The sequence below is a fragment of the Oreochromis aureus genome, linkage group 23, assembly GCF_013358895.1.
Source record: "Oreochromis aureus strain Israel breed Guangdong linkage group 23, ZZ_aureus, whole genome shotgun sequence".
NCBI classification, from domain to species: domain Eukaryota; kingdom Metazoa; phylum Chordata; class Actinopteri; order Cichliformes; family Cichlidae; genus Oreochromis; species Oreochromis aureus.
In genome coordinates this window covers 39,339,511-39,360,882 of record NC_052963.1, presented here as the reverse complement: position 1 = coordinate 39,360,882, position 21,372 = coordinate 39,339,511, and the positions used below count along the sequence as shown (strand labels likewise).

Genomic DNA, 21,372 nt, shown 5'->3' with positions numbered 1-21,372 from the left:
GGATAATTATATCTATTAGGTACGCCGTGTCTTTTTAGCCACTCCAATGTCAATATTTTTTCAATTTAAGTCTTGAGTGTGCGGGAGCCCCATGGGAAAATACTGTGAGGTGGTTGTAGAAGGGGCTTGTCGGGACCTAAAAAGTGAATGGGTTCTGTGCATTTTCTTTAATTTCTGGAGTAAAGCTCAAATAATAATAAGTGAAATATTTTGTATGCGTGCAGTGATTTTTGAGGCATGTAATGACACGTCTGATCAAACAAGACAAAGCCAAATTATAATTTAGTTTTTTAAAAAATCACTTAGAATAAAAAACTGAAAAAATGTGAAAATAGTTGCTATTAATCAATTCAGTTTACTCCACTAAAGCTATGATATTGATACATTTCATGTCAACCTGTTGGCTTAATAGAAAGTCAAGTCTACCTTTTAACTTGTTATGCTCAACATACCTTGTTTTCTTGTCGTACACAAGCATTTCTGACTTTTGAGTGACTGTTTGACTCACAGAGGGCTTTTGTGTGCTGCAGGTGTTGAGGTATATGAGGCTGTGCTGAGGAGTGTTTTATTCCTATGGGCCCCCTGAGGCCCCAAGGCCTGGTCCAAGAGAAAGACCAGAAGCTGTTTCAACTTCCTCCACTGTTTTTTTGCATGGAACACCACTTCAAACACTGTACGTCAAAGCACGTAGCTACACACACAACACATGAATACAGCATGTTTTTATTACACAAACTGCCCACAAAATTAAAGCTGTTTTTTACGTGGGGTTTCTAAAATAAAGACATGACTACGCATTATTTTAGCCTTGAACAACAACCTTTTTTCTTTTCCCCTTTTATAAAAAGACAGCTTAAAACTGAGCTTTTTGTATGGTTCAGATGTTCTAAAGTGAAAAATTTGCAGTGACGTTTGAATGAAGGAGTGAACTGATATGATTTTGGCAGGTAAAATAATCAAGCAAGTGTTTGCTGATGTTATGCTGCTGAGCTTTCAATAAAATCTATTTCGAGCTACTTATATTGTTAAATATACATTTCTTTAAGTAGAGTATGGAGATCTGTACTTCTTTTCAGCTCAGCTTAGTTATATACTACGTGTTATTTTTTTCAGTAGTGGAAGAAATGTTAAGATTGGTTACCAGTTACACAAAGTTAATATCTTTAAAAATAAATAAAAAAGCCCTGTAAACTACACACACACTCCACACAAGTAATACATATCCAGAATTGTACTTTATTATTTTATTCAGACATGTTCAGTTTGCTAAATACATAAAGACGATTCCTTTAAAATATAACAATCATGCGTTTTGCATTTAAAATCTTCATATTGATAGCTAGTGCTGTAAAAACTACAGTAAAACTGTAAGACACTATCATAAAATCAGATATTTAACGATATAAACATTTGTATAATATGGTTTATTGTTTCCATTTTAGGAAATATTGGATATCTGAGTTTTCCTAGACGGCATTTCTTGCTTTCAAGATAAAACAACTTTAGAATGTAACTGTTAAAAGATAAAATCCCCAAAGAGTAATTTGTGCTAAATATAATATAGAAAATATGAGTCCAGAGGTAACTGATGATATATGGTGATATGCTTTACAGTGTTTAATATTAGACTGTAGCAGTAAACGGAGTCCAGTAAACTGGTACTGTAGAGCAGGAGAGCAGCAAGCTCCCAGAATGGATTTTGTTAGCGTCTCTAAAGCCCCTGGAGCCACAACACTGACCTTTCCTGTTATGGAAATGTACTGCTGGCTGTTCTAGGCCCACAGCCACACGCTGCCTGTTTGAATGGTCACACAGGCCCCCTTCTGCTGCCTGCCTCTTTCCTGAGGACTGCTTTTGCTGTTTGTGCTGCTCTGTGAGCGCAAGTTCATAGAGCATTGTTCAACATAATGGGCACAACTTGTTCCCTTTTTATGTTATTCTGTCTTTATTTTGGCACCCTTTTACTCTACGGCGTGGCACAATTGAGTGGAATTTTACTTTGAACAACCCAATAAATAAAGCCTGCTTCTATCTGTGTGTGTGTTGGATGCAAATCAGTTAATACGTGACTCGAAATAAAAAAAATTTAAAAATCGAGATCGTAGAGTGTTTACTGATCATCTTGCAGTTCGCTTCAAGGCGCCTGCCTCCTTCCAGCCAGTCGCTGCGATTATGGGCTAAACTGGGGCAAATGAAGTGACATGTTTTCCTTTGCAATGAAAACATAGCTGTGTTAATATTTGCATACAACCGAGAAGCAGCGCTATGCTCTGTCCGCCATTATCTGAACTTTCCATGTGTGATGTGATTACAAAGCAATTTGCTTCTTGACAATCTGACCCAAGAAAAACACCTACTTTATTAAAACAAAACAAATTACCCAATTTGGGCCAAAAGACACAGAACTGAATGGTTTAGCAGCCTTCAATACATCACATGGGTGGATTATTATAAACAAATGGAGGCTTTAGGAGTAAATCAGAGAACACAGAACATGATCCGTATCATGACGTTGATTGTAGCGGTCCTCTAAAACTAAAAGTCTTAAAGAAACTGAGTTGAACCAAGCTATTTAAGCCAATGTTTCTCAGTGTCAGAATTTTAGTAAAGCATACACAAAATTTCCTACACTGTTTGGTATCTATGTCCCCCATTTAAAAAAGGTACTTTTTATTTTATCCTGTGTAACGTAGAATGAACTTCAATTTTCTACAAAGCTAGCAGAAGCATGCAAAGAGTTTTTGTATAATATTGGGGCTTTATACATCATTTAAAAATGAAACAAATTGCACCCCAGGGAATTAAACAATGTTGGATTACATACAAAACAAGCTACCTTGTAAAATAAATGTTCTTTGATTGATGTGGCTTAAATTAGAGAGATCTTCAGCAGTGTTTCCAACACGTTCTGTATAAATGGGATTTTAAAGACAACGCTTTTGGCTAGAGAGCTGTAACCACAAGAAAGCCTCCTCAAGCAACGGGGATTAAACACTGTGATATAAACAATGATCAGCCTTTCTGTGCTTGTAAAAATAGATTTACTAAACATCTTGCCAGCAGGAATTTGTGTTAACTTGGACTTGGACTTATATCCTAGAAATGCCATGCAGCTTAGCTCTGCTTGGGCTTGTGACGTCTATCATTGTGAGAGTGGGGGTTTTTTTTTTCCCAGCAAGCCCTTAGAGAGCGGTAATCGTCTTGCCAGGATTGGTGAGACGTTAGAGCGCAATAGTGTAGATTAGTCAGCTGTAAGCCTAGATTGTTTCTGATTTGTCAGAGAACCTAAGTACAGCTTGGTAATTGTGAAGCTTTTGGGATGTCCTTTCAGTTTTGGTTCTATAGCTTTGGATGTTGCTCATACACAATGACGAGTTTTTAAAGATTTTTTAGACTAGCAAACCTCAGCTGGAGGTGTGTTTCACTCAGAAATCAGTTTCAGTTCTGGGGTTCGGCAGAAATCTGTGGTACGCTGTGCATTTTTTATGGTTGCAATTTCCAGGACACACTTTTCCCCAGGTGTTTTCAGATGAGTCCTTTGTATGAGAAAACTCTATCAAGCATGACGGTGGTCTTATGTAGAAACTGAAGAACTTTTGGGGTTATCTCCCCTTTCCAAAAAGTTTCTCTGTATTGAACAGCCCCCCCCAAATCTATCTTTATCTCCTAAAGACGGTAAGTTCTGTAAAAGGAAGGAAGAGCAGTGGCTCCAGCCTGATATATATTTCCTGTTCCTCTGTGTTCTGAGATGGACTGTTTTCTCACTTCTATATGCAAAATCATTCTTCTTCTTTTGTATGCTTCAGAGGATATTTGCTTTCAGCTTTTGTTGAGGTTTTTCTTCCGCTCGCTCTCTATTCCGCTAAACATAGATGTCCAGTTGGTCTTTGTGTGCCTCTGTCTGATTGTGTTGCATTTTTTTTTTCCCGTGAGTAGGATGCAAGACGATGATGACCAAAAGCAGGAGCTTAGACACGTGAAAACAAAACTAAAAGCCAATATTTTTATACAAGTAGTTCCAAATGTTTTCTCATTACACTGTGCTTCATACTAAAGTCTAGACAGATTTTACTGTTAAAATAATGATTAGAGGTGGTTGCAAAAGCATTGGTCATGAAGACAGTTTCACTGGGTTTTTTTAATTCTAAATTTTTTTGGCCTAGATTATCAAAGTTGCCACATTTACTTTGATTGTGGTACATTTTTTTCAGTTTTCTTAATTAAGCTTCAGGCTTAGCTTAACCAGAAACCAGAAAGTATACTCAGCACTACTTCAAAATGCTCCCACTAACAACATAACCTCTGAATATAATCGAACCAAAACAATAATTAATCCTTAGAAATTGATTAAATAAATAATTGTAATGTAATTGGGAAGGCAATGGAATAAACCATTCCAACAGCGTTGCCTTCGACGGCTGCTCAAGATCACATATTGGGATTGCGTTACCAACGAGGAAGTATATCGCCGTGCGGGAGTAAAGCCGCTCCACGTCCAAGTCACCAAGCATCGGTTCAGATTCGCCAGTCACATTCTTCAGCTACCGGACCCGAGACCCGCCCGCGTCGCGGTCCTGTGGAACCCGAGAAATGGAAAGAGACAGCGAGGAAGACCCAAAATAACGTGGAGGAGTACGTTCCTCGAAGTTTTACGCTCGGTCGAACTGTGGACCTAGTTCGATGGCGTTCTCTTGTCGCCCAATGTGCTGATCGGCGCGGGAGGATCTAAGTCTAAGTAAGTAATGGAATAAACCAGTAATCTGTTGGAAAACTATTTAATTTTAGCATGCTTTTTTTTCTATACACAACAAAGTGCTTGCTTACTTTTCCTGTCATGATTTTAAGCGATTTTTGTCCTTCACACAGCCTGAAATTAGGCCCTACAGATATGCTACTACTTAGTGGTGCTCACAAAGCATACTGAAGCTATGGTGCTAATGGCATTAGCTTTGCATGTAATTGTTTAAAGACTAAACTATTGGCCAAATTTAAACTTTAAGCTGATTCTGGCCCAAAAAACATCACAGGAGTGATTTACGACCTTAAATAACTTTAATTTTTCAGTCTTGGGAGGCAAAAGTTAGCATGCAGCTAGCATGAGTAAAAGTAAGACAATTTCTTTTTTATTTAACAGCCCGCAGTAGCATGGTCGTAAAGCTAAGACAAACTTTTGTCTCACTCCTGTTAAATACCAGAGTCAGCCGAATATAGCGCACATCTGCTGCCAGCGGTCACGTCTTAATGTCCGTTAAGAATATCAGACGCATTGGTGTTTGACACAATTTATTTATGAGTTGAATTTAGCAACGGCTCAGTATAATTTGAAAAATGACCCGTTGCGTTCTCTGGCAACAAGATACCCAGCTGACTTGGCTATACAAGGATTTCAAGCAAATGATACTTTGTTTTTCCAGTATTTATTACGACCACAGTGACAACTCCAGGCCAACGGTAAGCAGGAATCTGTCTTTCGAGGAGTTGGCCTACTTACACCAAGAACACAAAAGTCTAAATCTGTTCTTTCAGCACTTCTCGCCATCACAGCAAGACAGACAAGGTTTCAGCACTGGTGCCAGCCCTAATAACGTTTGTGCCTGTTTAACGACCGAGTGTGCACGTGCGCGAGTGTCAGGACGGATGAGTTTGTGTACAAGAGAATGAGAGTGTTAGTGATTTTCTGTGAGCAGCATGGTTGGCTGAAAAGAGAGATGAAGCAGATGCTATTTCTCAGTTAGGATAAACTCTGGACCGTGACATGAGGCAGCAGGGACTAAGTGTGCATGTGTGTGTGCGTGTGTAGTGTGAGACTAATTACAAATGTATTAGCTGTGCCCTTATACAGGAAAGATGGGAGTGGGATATAGTGTTCTCACACTGAAATGCTATATTAAACAAACACCATGCAGTGGGTGGTGAAGCAGTATGTGTGTGGAGAAATGGTGTCTATCTCTGTGTGAGGCCTTTACTGGCTTCACAAGCTGGAACACCACAGTCCTCTTGATGTAAAAATAGACTTTTACATAGTTTTACTTTCTACTTGCTCTGTATAGACAGCCAAAAGTATTCAGGCTCAATTATCGTTAAGGAGAACTGTTCTTCTTAAATGTACTGTTTGCATGAAAATGGACATGAGGCTATAATTGCGAATATTATTACTGCAGGACGGTAAAACATTTAACAGTAATCACATTCCTCAGATAAGGTTACAAAGATTAACACAAAAAACATAATACAAAGACTGGAAGTTCCTTGCCTGTTGGGTTTTTGAACAGTTTAGTGATGTGTATCATGAACTGTGTCCCCCATCAGAGTATTTATAGCCTAAAGCCTCAGTCACATAGGCCTAGTGATCGGTCAGTGACCTCCTGACAACCTCCCCAACCAGTTGGCGCGTGGTTGCCTGAGGTTTCTGGTTGTTGCTGAATGAAAATGGTCACAGAGAGGTTGCTGCACCAAAATCCTTGAGATATTGTTGGTGACTAGCAGAATGCTAAGGTCACCCATGGTGTGAATTTACTTGCAAGTACTCATTAGCTAACCACCAAATCTGGAAAAAGTGCAAAGCATCCCAGAAATTCAGTATGTTTGCCTTCAAAGGAAAACATGTGCCTTACCACTGACACCAACACACTTCCAAATGTGGAATTTATACTATGAAGGCAAATGGTTTCCAGTTTTTGTCCCAGTGTTCACAGTTTCAGTATTTCTCCTAGTTTTTGAGCTATGGGCAACCACAGCATCCTGCTGTTGTCCTAAGGAATCGCAACCTGCAACCAAATTCACCTAGCAACAGCAAGCAATCTTTCACAACCATTCGTAGATAAATCGAGGAAGCTGTCCTTGGCGACCAGTTGTTATCAAGGGGTCACTGACCAGTCTTTAGACCTGCGTAAAGGGGTCTGTAGGAGTTGATTTCACAGCAACTTCCAGCAACCTTTGTATAGACAAACATTGCATTTCGTACACAACCATAATTTCCTGTGAGTCAGTTATTGTCTGCAACAGCAGACTGCCTCTGACTAAGAAGGCTGCATGCAGAAAGGTAGGTAATTCCCTTAAATTCATTGAAAGACTACGACAAGAAACATATATCACAATATCAAAAACTGGATTTTTAAAATGAAAAATAACATTAATAACATTTTTGGCATTTTTCCCTTTATTGTATAGCAGGTAAATTACCTGTTATTACAAGTAATTAACATTGTAAAAAATGTATGTTTTAAGCATATTTTTATGCACTTGATTAGACATTCATGCCATGTTTTTTTGGCTTCATATTCACTCATAGTTTGATGTGTCTCAGTGTTTAAGGTGTTTTCCCTTCCCCTTTCCCCTCTTTTCCCTTGTTCCTTCTTCCTTCTTCCTTCTCTCAGTTCTCATCTTTCCTCTTGTTTCCCTTAAGGTCACAACTGAGCATGTGTGTGGCTCACTCCGTCAGCTCCAAGCAGCTGGCCCAGATTGACCCCAGCGGTATGATCCAGCACCAACACACACACACTCGCACACACACACATATGGTTGCACACATACACTCAGTAAACAAGAAGGCATACACAGAGATGTCTGCATAAAACACACACACACACACACTGTTTATTATGTCTGTCTGTGCCACGTTGTGTTGTGTGAATCAGGCTCTATGCATCTGATAAACTTTCACTCCTCTTTTATGAAAATGAAGAACACATGGACACTAAATTACTGGGTAGAACAGTCTACTTAAAAGAAGCTAGAAATATATAATTAAACATACTCGCATCATCCTGTCATTTTAAAATCCCAATAATGTGTTTTTAGAAGCTATGTAAGAAGCTCATGGAGAGGACCGGACTGCTAGACTTTCACATCCTAGGTCAAGTGGCTGAACAAGATGTTAAACTGTCTTTCACTGTGTAGCAACCCCCACCCATGCACATTAAGATACAATATGTCCTGTCCACTACTTTAATTAAAAGGTCAATTTTATTTAAATGGCAAATTAACACATGTTGAAAGCTATACATCCCGCTGTTTTCTGTTATGGCTTACAGAAGATGTTCAGTGTTCATGCCAAGATACCACTCTCATAGCTGCACACTACACATGAGCCAAGCATCTGGTAGCTTGGCTTACATAAACAGCGGAAGCAAACAAAATACAAAATACAACATATGAAATTAATGTTTTGAAATCAAGTTATTCACTTTAGTCACGCATAAGCTGAAGATGAAGTGGTCATGAGGAAGCTAGAACTCCATATAAGGAGCATGCTTGAGAACAATGATACCAGTCTTATGGTAAATGTGGGCTGCAGCCAGCTACTGATTAGCTTAGCTTAGCTTAAAGGCCTACTCTGTTAGCTTGGCACTATTTGTATCCGAATCTTCCTAATTAGCATGCTAAACATCAGTTGTTGTGCACTTTCGTGGCTGGTAGCAGTGACTATTTAAAATTTTTACTGATTTCCCATCATGATGACATAAAACCACACACTTGATTTTACTAAATTTAAAACAGGTTTCATAATTTGGTAATTATATTTAGAATTCCTGGTGCATTTTAGTTCATTAGAGTCTTTAGCTCCACTCTTTCTGCTACAAATTGAGTGATTTTTGAAAAAGTCAAAAATGAGCATGCAGCTGTTAGAGTAGTAAACATATGATTCATATCTCTATACAAGAAGCTGTTCACAAATGTCAACCTCCATGCATGCACATGGCTTTCTAGTGGAAACTTTTGATGATGTGCACTGTACAGTTCACACAATTTGGCTCTTCCATTTTGGATTTTGCACAATTTGGTCTGCTTTGCAGCATTTAACGGGGTTCTGATTAAATTTTATTCTCTGACTTTGAAAATGTTAATTAAAAATGAACACTAAAACAAAGTCGACATAATTGACCCGAATCATTTTGCTCTGTTGAGTCTCACTATTGAATGAGCATACAGTTGTTTTCTGGGACTGGAACCAGCAGAGCATCTTTACCATACTCTTGCCCAGAGAGACAATGGATTGGCTGATTCTTAACATTGGGTTATTTATGCTGTTCTGTGGGTATCCGTGTGCATGTGTGTTCATATGTGTAGGGCTCCTTGCAGATGTAGGACTGGTCGTTTGCCAGCCATAGGGATCTTTGGGAGCAGGCCTAGGCATGATGTCATTGCTAGTCAGACCAGGGAGCTGCAGTAATCTGTGACATGGTGCCTTTCAAGGAGAAAGCCAAGCAGCTAGTATGTGCTTGTGTTTTAACATTATTACTCAATAGTGTGTGACTATGCATATATGTATGGTGACGGAATAGGGTTTTTTTTTCAGCTGTCTGTGTATCATTTACACGCCTTCGTGGTCTGCTCTGTCCGATCATTAAACGATGACCCTCAGATATTGGTTTTGGGTATATATTTCTTAAGTGTGAGAGCATTTGTGTGTCACTCTTGGTAAAGAAACGCAAGACTTTGTTGCTGTTTTTTCTCGTCTATTTCAGGTTTGTGACTATGAAGAGGCACAAGCAGACATCTAATGGGATGGCAGTAGCAATGACGGTCAGATAGTCTAATCCAATTGGTCATTTTATTGAATGGAAACAACAAAATTTACCATGATGCTTTTTGCTTTTTCTTGTTCACTCACAGGCTGGTGTTTCTTTGCGATGTATGGAGGCTGTCTGATGCTTTTCCATGTCATATTTTTTTATGCTTGGCCACTGACGAGGGAGGTGAAGGGTGAGGTTTAAAGCCAGAAAGAGGAATCATTGAAGTGTTTGCCAGTGTTTATGTTTGTGTCTGGGTTTCCCTCTCTCTCCTTTCCCTCACACCCACAACAGCAAGCCACTTCATTCTCGTCACTACACTCTCTCGCTCGCTCGCTTACCTTCTTTTCCCTTTCACCCTACCTGTCTCGCCCTCTCCAACTCTGAAAGTACAATTCAAGTCAGCCCAACTTTCCCTTTACCCTGCTGTCTCTCTATACACCTGCCAAACCTTTACTCTCCTGCCTGTGTTTGTACTCCAGTCTGGGTTTTGGCGTGGTCCGTCTGGACGCAGAGGAGGAGGAAAACCCATCAGGTGGGGCGCAGATGGGAGGAGCTTTTGAGCTGCAAAGAAAGAACGCCTGTGGTACTGGATTCAGGATTTTCCATTGGAACCCAGACGTCTGTGCAAGCTTTATCTGGAGGAAGTTTGCTTCAAATGCACATGCTGTGCAATAACACAGACTGCTTTTGAGAGGAGAAGATGTGTGCTTGTGTGCGAGCTCTTTCTTTATTGCGCTCTTTCTTTCTTTCTTTTCTTGTCATTGCGTGCTTTCGTGATTGTGACCAAATTCAATCAGCACTTCAGGTTTCACATGTCACCAGGGTGCTCTGTTTTCAGAAGCTAGGTTTCAAATGACAACCCAGTCCCGTGTCTGCATCTCTTTCCAACCAAGCACATTAACACTCACACTACTGCTGCAACAAGGCCTCTGACCTATGAAACGTGGCATTAACCCCACAGTCTTTAACTCATTTTACCCCATTTTAGCACTTCAGATGTACCACTACGTCAGACATACAAAACCACTAACCTGACTGTTACCACTCAAACGGGAAGACATGATATCATACCTCCACCCAACTCTGAATTTGTGAGTGGACCAAAAGCATTAAATGCTGAAAAGTATAGTGCAATATATTAAAATATGTGGTAACGCCTTTTAACCTTAGAGGATCTTTGTCTTTCACACAACATGGGCATGAGAGCTGCTGTGCAACTGTCATGCAGAGTAATTTCAACATTCAGTGTTTTGCTCGAGGGGGGTTGTAATTGGGCCACCAACCATGTGCAAAAGCCACCCAACACCTACTACATAGGATGCATGTCTACATAAAACGCACAGGAATATGTGTAATATGAAGATAACTGAAATATTCTTAAATCAGCATCCGTTTTTTTCCAGCATCAACGTGTTTTGAGTTACCACACGCCAACCGCATCTGCGTGTGTTATTTCCAAATTAGGCTACTTGCTTCTGTTCTATTCAAGTAAATGTCACAAGTTTGTGCCCACACATACAGTAAGGGAGGATTGCTGTTTTCCCAGAAGACAAACAGTCAAAATGGCCGGTCATTTAACACAGGGCCACCAAGCTTGTCAACTGAACTAACTTTTACTGGAAGTAAAAGTTTGTATTTTCAGTATGACTCCTTCTTGTGAAACTGCAAACTGAGCTCACTTTGTTTACGCAGTGTTTGTTTTTATCCTTTTCCAGGTGAAATTGATCTCTCTTGATGTTTATGAAGTTGCATCACATGATTTCACTTTTTGCATTTTTAAATATCAGGAATGTATCAACACACTGATATAGACATCAAGTTAAGGCTTCTCAGGACATTTGTGACAGCTGGTTTACTTGAAATTAAGGGAAAGTTTCCACTAAACCTAGCTGTTTCTCAGCTGGGATTTTTTGCTGTAATTTACAAATGAAAAAAAATGTAAACATGTGAAGAAACCTTTGACCTTTCTGTCCACCTCTGCACCATCTGCGGAGCACTGAATCTCTACAGCGCAACTTCAACTACTGAGGTTTAATTTATGCGTACATCTGTATCCTTTAACTCACCACACCTCTTCTGAGCAGCCTGAGAGGGATTCCCAGCTAGTTTATGGTTAGTTTTAAACCCCCCTGCATCGCTGTCACCTCCCACCTCCTTTGTGGTTTTTCTTGCCTACACTGTGGTGAGCATGTCACTGTTTGTGAGTCAGTTAAATGCAAAGGTGTAGAAATGATGTGGTTACCTGATCTTTATGGAATCCATAAGGAGACCCCCATCTCGTCTATTCATAACCGCATAAGGACACAAATACAACGAATACAAAATCTGCACTTAAACTCTCAGTTATGCAAAAGTGAAACTAAGTTAAGTGACAGGTTGAATTGTTTTTGCAACTATGAGATATTTAGTTTTCCTAAAGCGCGACATTGCATAAATATTACATATCTATGGTGAAAAATTATACTAACTTTATACTTCATGGCAACCTGTGATCGCTAGGGAAAATCCTAAAGCGGGTACTGCAAAAAAAACTTCCTCATGTTTGCTTTGGTCTCAAGCAGATTGCTGCACTTGCCCATAATTTGCATGGAAGCTGAAAACTGTAAACTGAGAAAGTTTTTCTTCAAAGTACATTTTGCCCCTCACAGCTGCAACTAACACCTTTGAAAAGTTGTCACTTTTTCTTTCGAGACAAATGTTCTCTGTTTCTGGTTTGCATCACACATTTTCACTTGGTGTTTACAGACAAATCAGTAACTTCTATGCAAACTACAGGCAACCGTGGCAACCAAAGCAATGCCAAGGAGGTTTTTGCTGCAGCACCATATACCTTTTTGTGACCAGTTTCACCAGCAAATTCTAGCAACCATTTGCCAACTGGTCACAGAATACATATTTTCCCAAGTGATGGATGGTTTCTGGGAGGTCACTAAACACAAGGCGTGCGTGAACAAGGCTTTAGCAATTGATTTTAGAGTTTATCTGACAACAAGTGGTTAGGAAATTATTTATATTTTTTAATACCAACTGTAAAACTGGTTTTGCCACCTAGGGTAGCATGTTAGCAGACTTGTATTTACCCATGAGCACTAAATGCAAAGAGTCTGTTTTTTGTTTTGTAGAAATTTACCAAAAGCATGAGTTAAATAATGGACAATTTTATGTTTAAACTATATGGCTGTTGTCCCAGATCTCACCAAATTGCAGTGAACCAGAATTGTACTTTAAATGCTCTGCAACTGGGTGTAACAGTAAATCAGAGGACTCATTTTCTTCTTTTTTTCAGAATTGACCTGCTGCTGACAGATGAGTTTTCGGTGAGAGAAAAATTTACCATAATCCGTCAACCTTTTACCATACCACATTTTATTTAAATGTCACTTTGTGGTACACAGGGGATCCCAAGAAGACACAAACCCAGCAGAAGATCACAAATGTAAGCAGAGCGCTGACATGGACCCCACGCTGTGTGTGGGCAGAGTGCTGCTCGTCAGTGTCTCAGCTGTGGGGGAAACTTGTGAGGGAAAAGGAAAGCCCTCATTGCACAAATTTCATGTGTCTGTGTGCATGAGCGAGCACTGACGGTTGACAGACAGAGTTGAGGTTGAGAAGACGGTGGTCTTTATCACACCCACACATCCTCTATTTCAAACCTGATGCTGCTTTACTTGATTTTGCCAACTTCCACTCACTCTTAATCTGCCTCACTACATTTCACACACTTTGTTCTGAACCACACTTAGAAAGTTTCAGAGAGGCATTACATCTCCATCCATCAAACATGATCCTTCAAGTGATAGACGCCATTTATCATGTGGTTTAAGATGAAGTATGTTAAAATTACAGGGTTACCTCTTTTTTTTTGCTGCTGCTGCTGCTGTTTGTTTGTTTTTCATATATGCTGATTACCAGTTGCCATCCAGCAACATTTGCAGATGCAGCAATAAGGAAATGAACCACTCCCACTAGCACTGCCAATACTGAAGCCAGTTTTCTTGCCAACATATTTCTGTTAATTAAAAGTGCAGTTTCACTATTTTGTGAGGACCTTAATCTTACTGGAAGTCCCAGCTTTGTATGACTGGTCATGGGTTCAACTCACAGCAAAAGAGGATGCAAGACCATTTAGCATAAAGGTGATATAGTGCTGAACTTTAGCTAGCAGAGGATATGGGGACTTAGCATAAAGCTGCGAAGGCGTTGTTGTTCTCAGCAAGCGGCTGTCCTGGTCGATAATTAGGTCAGCACAGCCCTCCTGGGAGGGGAGGGCAGAGGGGACACTGTAGAAACCCCTTAGCCCCATCACAGCCAGATGAAAAGAAAACAGTCCCAGTACAGGTTCCACATGTCGGGGCGAAGGGTAAAAATGTGTTTTAGATTTTCCTCCTTCCCTCTCCTCTCTGCTCTTGTTTGATTCTGAGCTGCAAGGGGATAACCTCCTAAGAGCTCCTATAACACCTTGCTATCTTGGCCTTTAGGTTTTTTTTCCTACAATATATGAGTTTGTGTGCATACTGCGATGTGGTCTAGTATATCTATTTCTTCCTTCCTCTGGGTTTTAGCTAATCCATTTCTCTAGGCTTCCTTCCCAGAACAGTGAGACGTTTTTAAAGAAAACAGAGCTGAGCAGCACCTTGGAAATCCCACCATCTTTCTCATTAAAGATGAGGATGAAGACGAAGTTGATTTTCCTGATTCAATTTAAGCCCATGAAACTGGACCTTAGCCACGGCACTTCGAGAAAGGGATGAAAGAGAGACAGCTGGAGAGAGAGGGGGGTGCTTAAGTGAGCCATGATGGTTCTGTTAAATTACTTTTCTTCAGTACTGATTTCAGGATATACAGGATACTGTGTGGGGAGCATTTTTTAACATCTGTGCATGTGGTAGGCCAGTGGGTCAGTCATGGCTTTAGTGTGGCGCAGTCAATAAAAACACTGAAAAAGTCTTTTTGTCCTTTTAATATAGTGTTTGGTACATACTGAAATTTTGGCAATCTGATTAGTAAATCTGTAAAACACAGAAAAGAAAGCTAGGCGATAATGGCAGTTATATGCTTTATGCTAACTGCGACTCTAATGCAGCCAAACGGTCCTGCATTTGAATGCAGGACAATTTAGCTGCATTCAAATGTCACTTTGCCTTTAAGTTGACAAGTCAAGAGGTAATGTGAAGAGGATGACCTTAAATTTAGAGATAAAGACAGACACATTCGCGTGTGTGGCTGTACCCTGCACGTGCACATGCAAGCACGTGCATGTGGTTGAGAACGACATAATGACCCACCAGCAAAACTGCACGCCACGCAAATGACAGACCTACACAGATAAAGACTGTTCTTATGTTCATGTAATTCAAACAATAATCTACTGTGGGCTCACTGATATCCTGCCAAGCTGGGTATCTTCTCTGTAATCACAGTTGTCACGTTTGGACAGAAGAAGAGAGCAAAGATTCCTGTTCTCTACCAGACTCCTGCTTTATTTAAATCTTGTATTAATACCCTTGTAACAAGAATACTTAGTCTGTAGATCTGTGATGCTTGGGTTAAATATATAGAATTGTCTTGTATCTAAAAATCTTAATATACATATAATGTGGGATTCAGCTGGCCTCAACTTAATCCTGGCTACATTCAGAAGGCTAGAAGAATCATTTCTGGAAAGTGCAGAGTTTTACAGATTTCAGGTGGATAGTTAAAATCCTCCTCTAACATGTGTGAGTGTCCACTCTGCAGTATATTTGTCTCTGTCAGCAGGCCTTCAGCAACAGCGAGGATCAAACCCATAAAGTAACAATCCAGGAAACCAAGCTTGCTCAAACTGACCAAAGTCTACAGTGTCTACTGGCAGAGGAAATCAGTAAAAATGTTTTTCTAGGGAGATATTTTTGTCCCGCTTTGGAAAAACGACAGTTGAAAAAGGGAGAAAACGAATCATGGGCAATAGAGAATTATGCAAAGGTGGAGTTTAAAAAAAGACTGTTTCTCCTTAAAACATTAGTAGTACAGATGAGTGTTCAAAATACCCACTTATGCCTCCTGTTTTTTTTCTGAACCAGGCGCTACTATCTGGTTCTTATGAATCACATGTGGCATCTGCTTACTGAAATAGGCTCTTACTTACAGAACTAAAAAGGGATATGGTTACTGCATTATCAATAAGATTAACAGCGAACACTAATATGAGTTAAAATAAAATTAAATTGAACAGAAAATGACAATTAAATCTTGCTTAACCTAATCTTTGTTGTTACATTATCTTAAACTTGAGAGCCAATTAAAGCAATGGCTGACTGTAGTTCCCCTCAGAATACGGTTTTCAAACTAGACCGAAAGTGTGTTTTCACAACGCGAATCTGAGACTTTTTGGTCTCATCTCATACCACCAGCTGTGTTTTTGTTGTCTTTCCCTAAGTTTCTGTCTTTCTCTTCATATCAGAATAAGTGTTGACAGGGTCTTTCAAACATTTTGAAGACTGCTTTTTCTTTAGACTCTTTCACTATTGTTCACTCTGAGTTGAACTGTCAAAGTCTTTATGTCCACACAATGCATGTGTAGACTATATTTAAGCCTTCACAAGCTATAAAGAGTCCAGCAACACTTCATTCTATGGTCCAGATTGTAATTTGTGTGTGTTGTATGAAATAATCAATTGTGTGACTAATTGAGTATATTAAGCAGATGTCCACCCTCGATTTAAACCTATGGTCGACAACTGCATATCTCCTGGAAAAATCATCCTCTTCACTCACCCCCACACCCTTAACTTTAAGCTCCACACACATCCCCTACAGTCTCTCTGGGGAGCTACTGCAGGCAGCCTGGCTCCAGTGTTCCTCACTATGACCCAGGGGGTCTGCACATAGCCAAACTGTGATTCTCTCCTGGGGGCACAGGTACACTAATCGTCCTGGAATCATTGGAAGAAGAAGGTCATGTGTGGTCATAAACACGGTACAAACACGGTTAATGAGTCACAGTAAATCCTGTATCTTGGCTGACATTCTGCATTGTTTGGTGGAAATTTATTCAGGGAAGTTATTGTGGAAAATGTCTCTCTCCCAACGTTTTCACTCATTATCCACACGCACTCTCTCTGCCTCTCTTAAATCTTTTCCTAAATGTGACCTTCAGTAAAAAAAAGAACCTTGTCTGAACTCAGAAGGGAATTGAAGTTATGTAAAAAAAAAAAAAAAGAAAAAAGATTGCATTTCTTACATTGCTAATGCAACAAAAGGTCACAAAACCAGCAGTCTCTCATTTTCATGCATTTCATTTAAAATCTGCCTGCATGAAATCCTTTAACACTTGATCACTGTGGACAATCCCCAACCTTTTACAGTAAAGATTAGCACAAAGAGTTCCTTCCGTGCTATCTTTGTCGTATCTGCCTTCTTCTGTATATAAAGATGGAGACTACAGTAGGTCTGAGATTTTTTTTTTTTAAATAGGTTTTTTTATGTACAGTTTGTGTAGCATTTCATAAACTAAACAAAGGACATCTTAACAGTCTTACGATACTCGATCACACTTCAGCTGGCATTGCCAGTTCTTTTATTCTTGCTGGCCTTATGGCTTTAGCAATTCACCTCCGCCATGTTCGACTACCTTTAGTAGCCATAACTCAAAATGATTTTCTGTATGATTGGCTCTGTATCAGTCTCTCTTTCGATGTTACATCAGTTCATGGGGGTTTGTTGACATTTGTTTATGCAGAACTCTCTTGAAGTCTCTTGAAGTCTGGACTTTGACTGTGCAATTACATCACTTTGATTCTTTTTCTTTTTCAGCGATTCTGTTATAGATTTTGCACAACCCTATTTCTTCCAAGCTTTAGCTGTCAGACAGATGGCCTCACATTTGATTCTTGAATAGTGTGGCATACAGAGAGTTCATAGTTGACTCAGTGACTGCGAGACAACCAGGTCATGTGGCATCATTCACACTCTAATGAGCACAACTTGGGGTTCAGTATTTTGCCCAAGAATACTTTGGCATGCAGACTGGAGCAGCCAGGGATTGAACCTGAAACCTCCTAATTAGTAGATGATGTGCTCTACCTCTACTGAGCTACAACCAAACCAATAATAATAGTAATACTAATGTAGAAAATTCATAATTATGATTGGTAACTACTTTATCAATGCACTGATTATCATTCTCTTTTGCAGACTTCTGTTTTTGTCTCACTGTGACTGATTCATTTGTGAAATCCCCTTTTAGAGACCCACAGGCCACATAGAGCCTGTTGACCTCTGACCTCTGGGAGGGGTTAAGTATGGGAATGAGAGGGTCACTGAGAATTCAAGGGTTAATTGTCGTTCTTCTTAGAAGCAATCGCCAACATCACCCACACTTGATACCCTCCCACTGCCTCCAAGCAGACACACACATATATTTGACAGCTACAACAGCAGCTCGGCTTTCTGTCCTCTGCAGTGTCTCCTCGTATCCTGGCCTGCAGGCAAACAGTTCCCCTTTCTGTAGACAGATAGATGTCCTTCTTGTTTCCTGCTACATATTTAGCATACCAAAGAGAGCTAGAAGGTCAGGCCTTGCCGAGGCCTCTTCCCTAAGGACTTTGTCTGGACTCTACCCAAGGGATCGTCCAAATACACAACCCCACCACAGTTTCAGACTTGGAGCCCCTGTTTTGTCTGGATACATCAGGGACCATCTTCTAGTCTGTTATAGCTGAAAGTTTTGGCCTCTGTAGATAGTTTACTCATTGATAACAACACTAAGCTGAGCCACTGAAGTGGTTCTCACAACTGTGTTTATCATATTGGAAGCATTTATACTGGAATTATCATAAAAAAAATCATATCAAATCATAAGAACATCTTTCTGTCTACAGAAAGGGAAACTGTTTGCCTGCAGGCCATGATATGAGGAGACTCTGCAGAAGAAGGCAGATACGACAAAGTATGTGTAATAGCTGTGACTATTACAGCAGCCATCCAAAATGCTCACGTTTCAGTTTTACTGAGAGAATTTTCTAATATTCCATTAGTCTGTTACTTATCAGTAGGCACTTAGCAATAATTTGCAGTAACTGTGTATGCACATTGCAGTTTATGGATGCAGCTTACTACCATTAGCTGATAACATCACTCCACCATCTCATCCAATCACGGTCACTTCTGGCTCCAAAAAAATACTCCCAAATAATGCTATTATGGGTGGGTAATGTCAAGGTGGTTACATTCATCTTTTATGTTCTTTTTATGGTTACATCCCAGGACACTTCAGAATGATAGTGGAAAATGTAACATTAGTTGGATTGGAATTTTCTGTTTGTTTGTTTTTTAAATCAGGCTTAATTCTTTTAACAATTATCGTATATCAATTTATTCCAGCTGTTCATATGAAGGACACTGTAGGGCTACAGGCACATGTGTGTGAAGAGTAACAGGCATGTGTGTGGTCATGTGAAGCAAAATAGATCTGATTAGTGGACTGGATGGAGCGCAGCAGGGTAAGAGGGTGAGATGCAAAGACAGAGGAAAGCCAGGTTGGAATGGAAGGGTAATTGGCTAGGATGAAAAATGAGAGTCCTTGACCTTTTGTTACCTCCAGGGATTGCTGATAGCATGAGAGCCCATCCCATCGCCCCATCTCTATGCCACTCCCTCACCCATAAAGATCTTTAACTACAGGGATGGAGGACAGGAGTGATAGAGGTAAAAACAGCCGGAGAAGCTTGAGGGTGGGGGGGAGGTTCTTGGCCGTTCTGGGGTGTGGTGGTGGTCTTTTATTATGTGTGTGTGTTCGTGTGTGTGTGTGTGTACATCAGGGTCTCAGCTGTCTTTGCCTCCATTAGTCCCTAATAGGGCTGTCACTCTGGGCTTTTAACTCTGCTTGTTAGCATGGCAGACAACCAGCAAACTCGCTGCTGATGGCTTTCTGTTCAACCGCTTCCAGTTCCACAGATGTCTCCATTAGAATTCCTATCAATCCAGGTCAATGCCCTTCATGTATAAATAAGAGCGTGTATGCATTATGAGGCCTACCTGAACTCCAACACCTGGAAAGATTCTCAACAGTGCTGCTTTCTTTAGAGCAGATCAGCAACTACTTCATAATCTGATGTGCAGCACAGTTTAGCAGGAATTCCCCAGCGCCCTCAGTATGACCTGCTGGGTCTGTGCACAGCATGGTGACAGGTGTGTCCGTTAATTAAAGCTCTGAGGTAATAACAGGGCGGCAATTGAAGCCTGGCTGTAAAGAACAGAGGCCCAGGGGATGGAGAATTGCTGGCACGAGTTTACCTGTAGACTGAAAAATCCTCTTTGTTGAAGAATGGCGAAGTCTGGTGAACAAAGAGGTATACTTATTTTGAATTTAAAGTTTTCAGAAGAGTCAAGTTAAATTTATGCATGTTGTTTTGGAAACTGATGCTCAAGGTCTGCCTCAAATGTCCACTCTACTTAAAAGAAGTACATTTTGCGCTTTAGGGTGTCACAAGTGAAACAGTGACATAGCTGTCAGTGTCAGGGAGCTAAGTGAGTTAATAGTTTGGGCTAGTTAGTCAGAAAAAGTGATCAAGGAAGGGTTTCAGAGAAAGGATTCAACTCAAGAGAGCAAGCAGCTGTGAGGAGGTGCAGTTTGTCCTTGTTAAACTCACAGCCATATGGCCGGCATCTGAGCTGGTTTTGGAGGTGATTTTTATGGCTGCTTTTATAGCTTGGCAGGCTTACACCGCTCCAATGAGAAAGTGCCTGCCTACCTGCCAGTACACGACCATTCAGCTGATGAAGAGGAATAAACGTGAATAATGTCCTGAACTTTATTCTACATTTGGAATATTAAAAAGGACCAAGATTCTTGGTATTGAAAAAAGATTAGTGAGGATGATTAGGAAATACGTTTGGTGGCTGCTCACATGTCCTTACCCTTTTGTCTTTTCTTTTCTTTGTTACACTACTTTGTCCACTGCTCTATCCATCATCCATCCCTTCAGGCCCTTTATGCCTATTAAAGGCTCCCAGTGAAATGTGTCCATTTGAAATGAAAACAAACAGTGCTAATTTCAGTCCCCTCGTTCTCTAACCTGATGGATGTGCTACAATAGCTGTGTGTGCACTGAAGACCTCTCTGAAAGTGTCTCTGTGAAGTAGGATTGGATCACAATTTAAGTTTCACCAACCAGCAAAGAAAATATTTTACCCTCCACTTGTTCTCCGTCACATGTATCCCATTACTTGGCCATTGCAATCAGCGATAAATGCTTAACAAACAATTATGCTTGATACTAAAAACAGTGTGATTACTGCATTTTTCCTTAAATCTGCACATGCTTATCTGTGCACAGAAACAATTTCTTACTGTTACATTGTTACATGGTTTTCTTCTTTGTTAAACAGTTAAAGAAGCTCAATTAATTCTAAGAAAAACCATGGTATGGGAACCTGCCCTCAGTCAGACTCACACACATGCATTATATCTGCCACGAAACTAATTGCGTTTCATCTTTTCCCACAAAGTTCATTAGGTTCTGCTGCCGTTGTTGTTTGACTTGCCAAGCTTTTCCACCAAATTGCATTTCTCAGGCATTTCTTTCAGCGTTTGAACTTGAAATATGAGGGGGATCAGGTTTCTACTGAGGAGAATTAGTGAGTGCGTGTGTTTGTGTGTGTGGCTGACTGGCGGTTTCTCGTCTGCTGAGAGACTCCTGTGTGGACCAACAGATGCTCCACAGACAAGCTGAGAGAACGGCTTAAGATTTTGCACTCAAAAATCTACTTTTACTGTAGATGTTTAACATAGCTTCTTGCTGTTCTCAGTTTAATACATCTGGTATCAAACTAAAACGGTAATGAAAGACTGCATACTTTGCCAAGGCAAACAACCCAT

At 40.2% G+C, this 21,372-nt stretch overlaps 1 long non-coding RNA gene across 3 annotated transcripts; it reads left to right on the top strand.

Annotated features, from left to right (window-relative positions):
• The first annotated feature begins 4,601 nt into the window (after positions 1 to 4,601).
• On the top strand, positions 4,602 to 14,284 carry LOC120436176. Of its 3 annotated transcripts, none has more exons than XR_005610210.1 (6): positions 4,602 to 4,735; positions 7,406 to 7,473; positions 9,468 to 9,525; positions 9,616 to 9,705; positions 12,802 to 12,832; positions 12,911 to 14,284. It is a non-coding gene; the product is annotated as an uncharacterized LOC120436176 (long non-coding RNA). The 3 variants fall into 3 exon arrangements; XR_005610212.1 differs by lacking the exon at positions 4,602 to 4,735 and adding an exon at positions 4,743 to 5,451; XR_005610211.1 differs by lacking the exons at positions 12,802 to 12,832; positions 12,911 to 14,284 and adding an exon at positions 9,995 to 11,099.
• Positions 14,285 to 21,372: the final 7,088 nt, after the last annotated feature.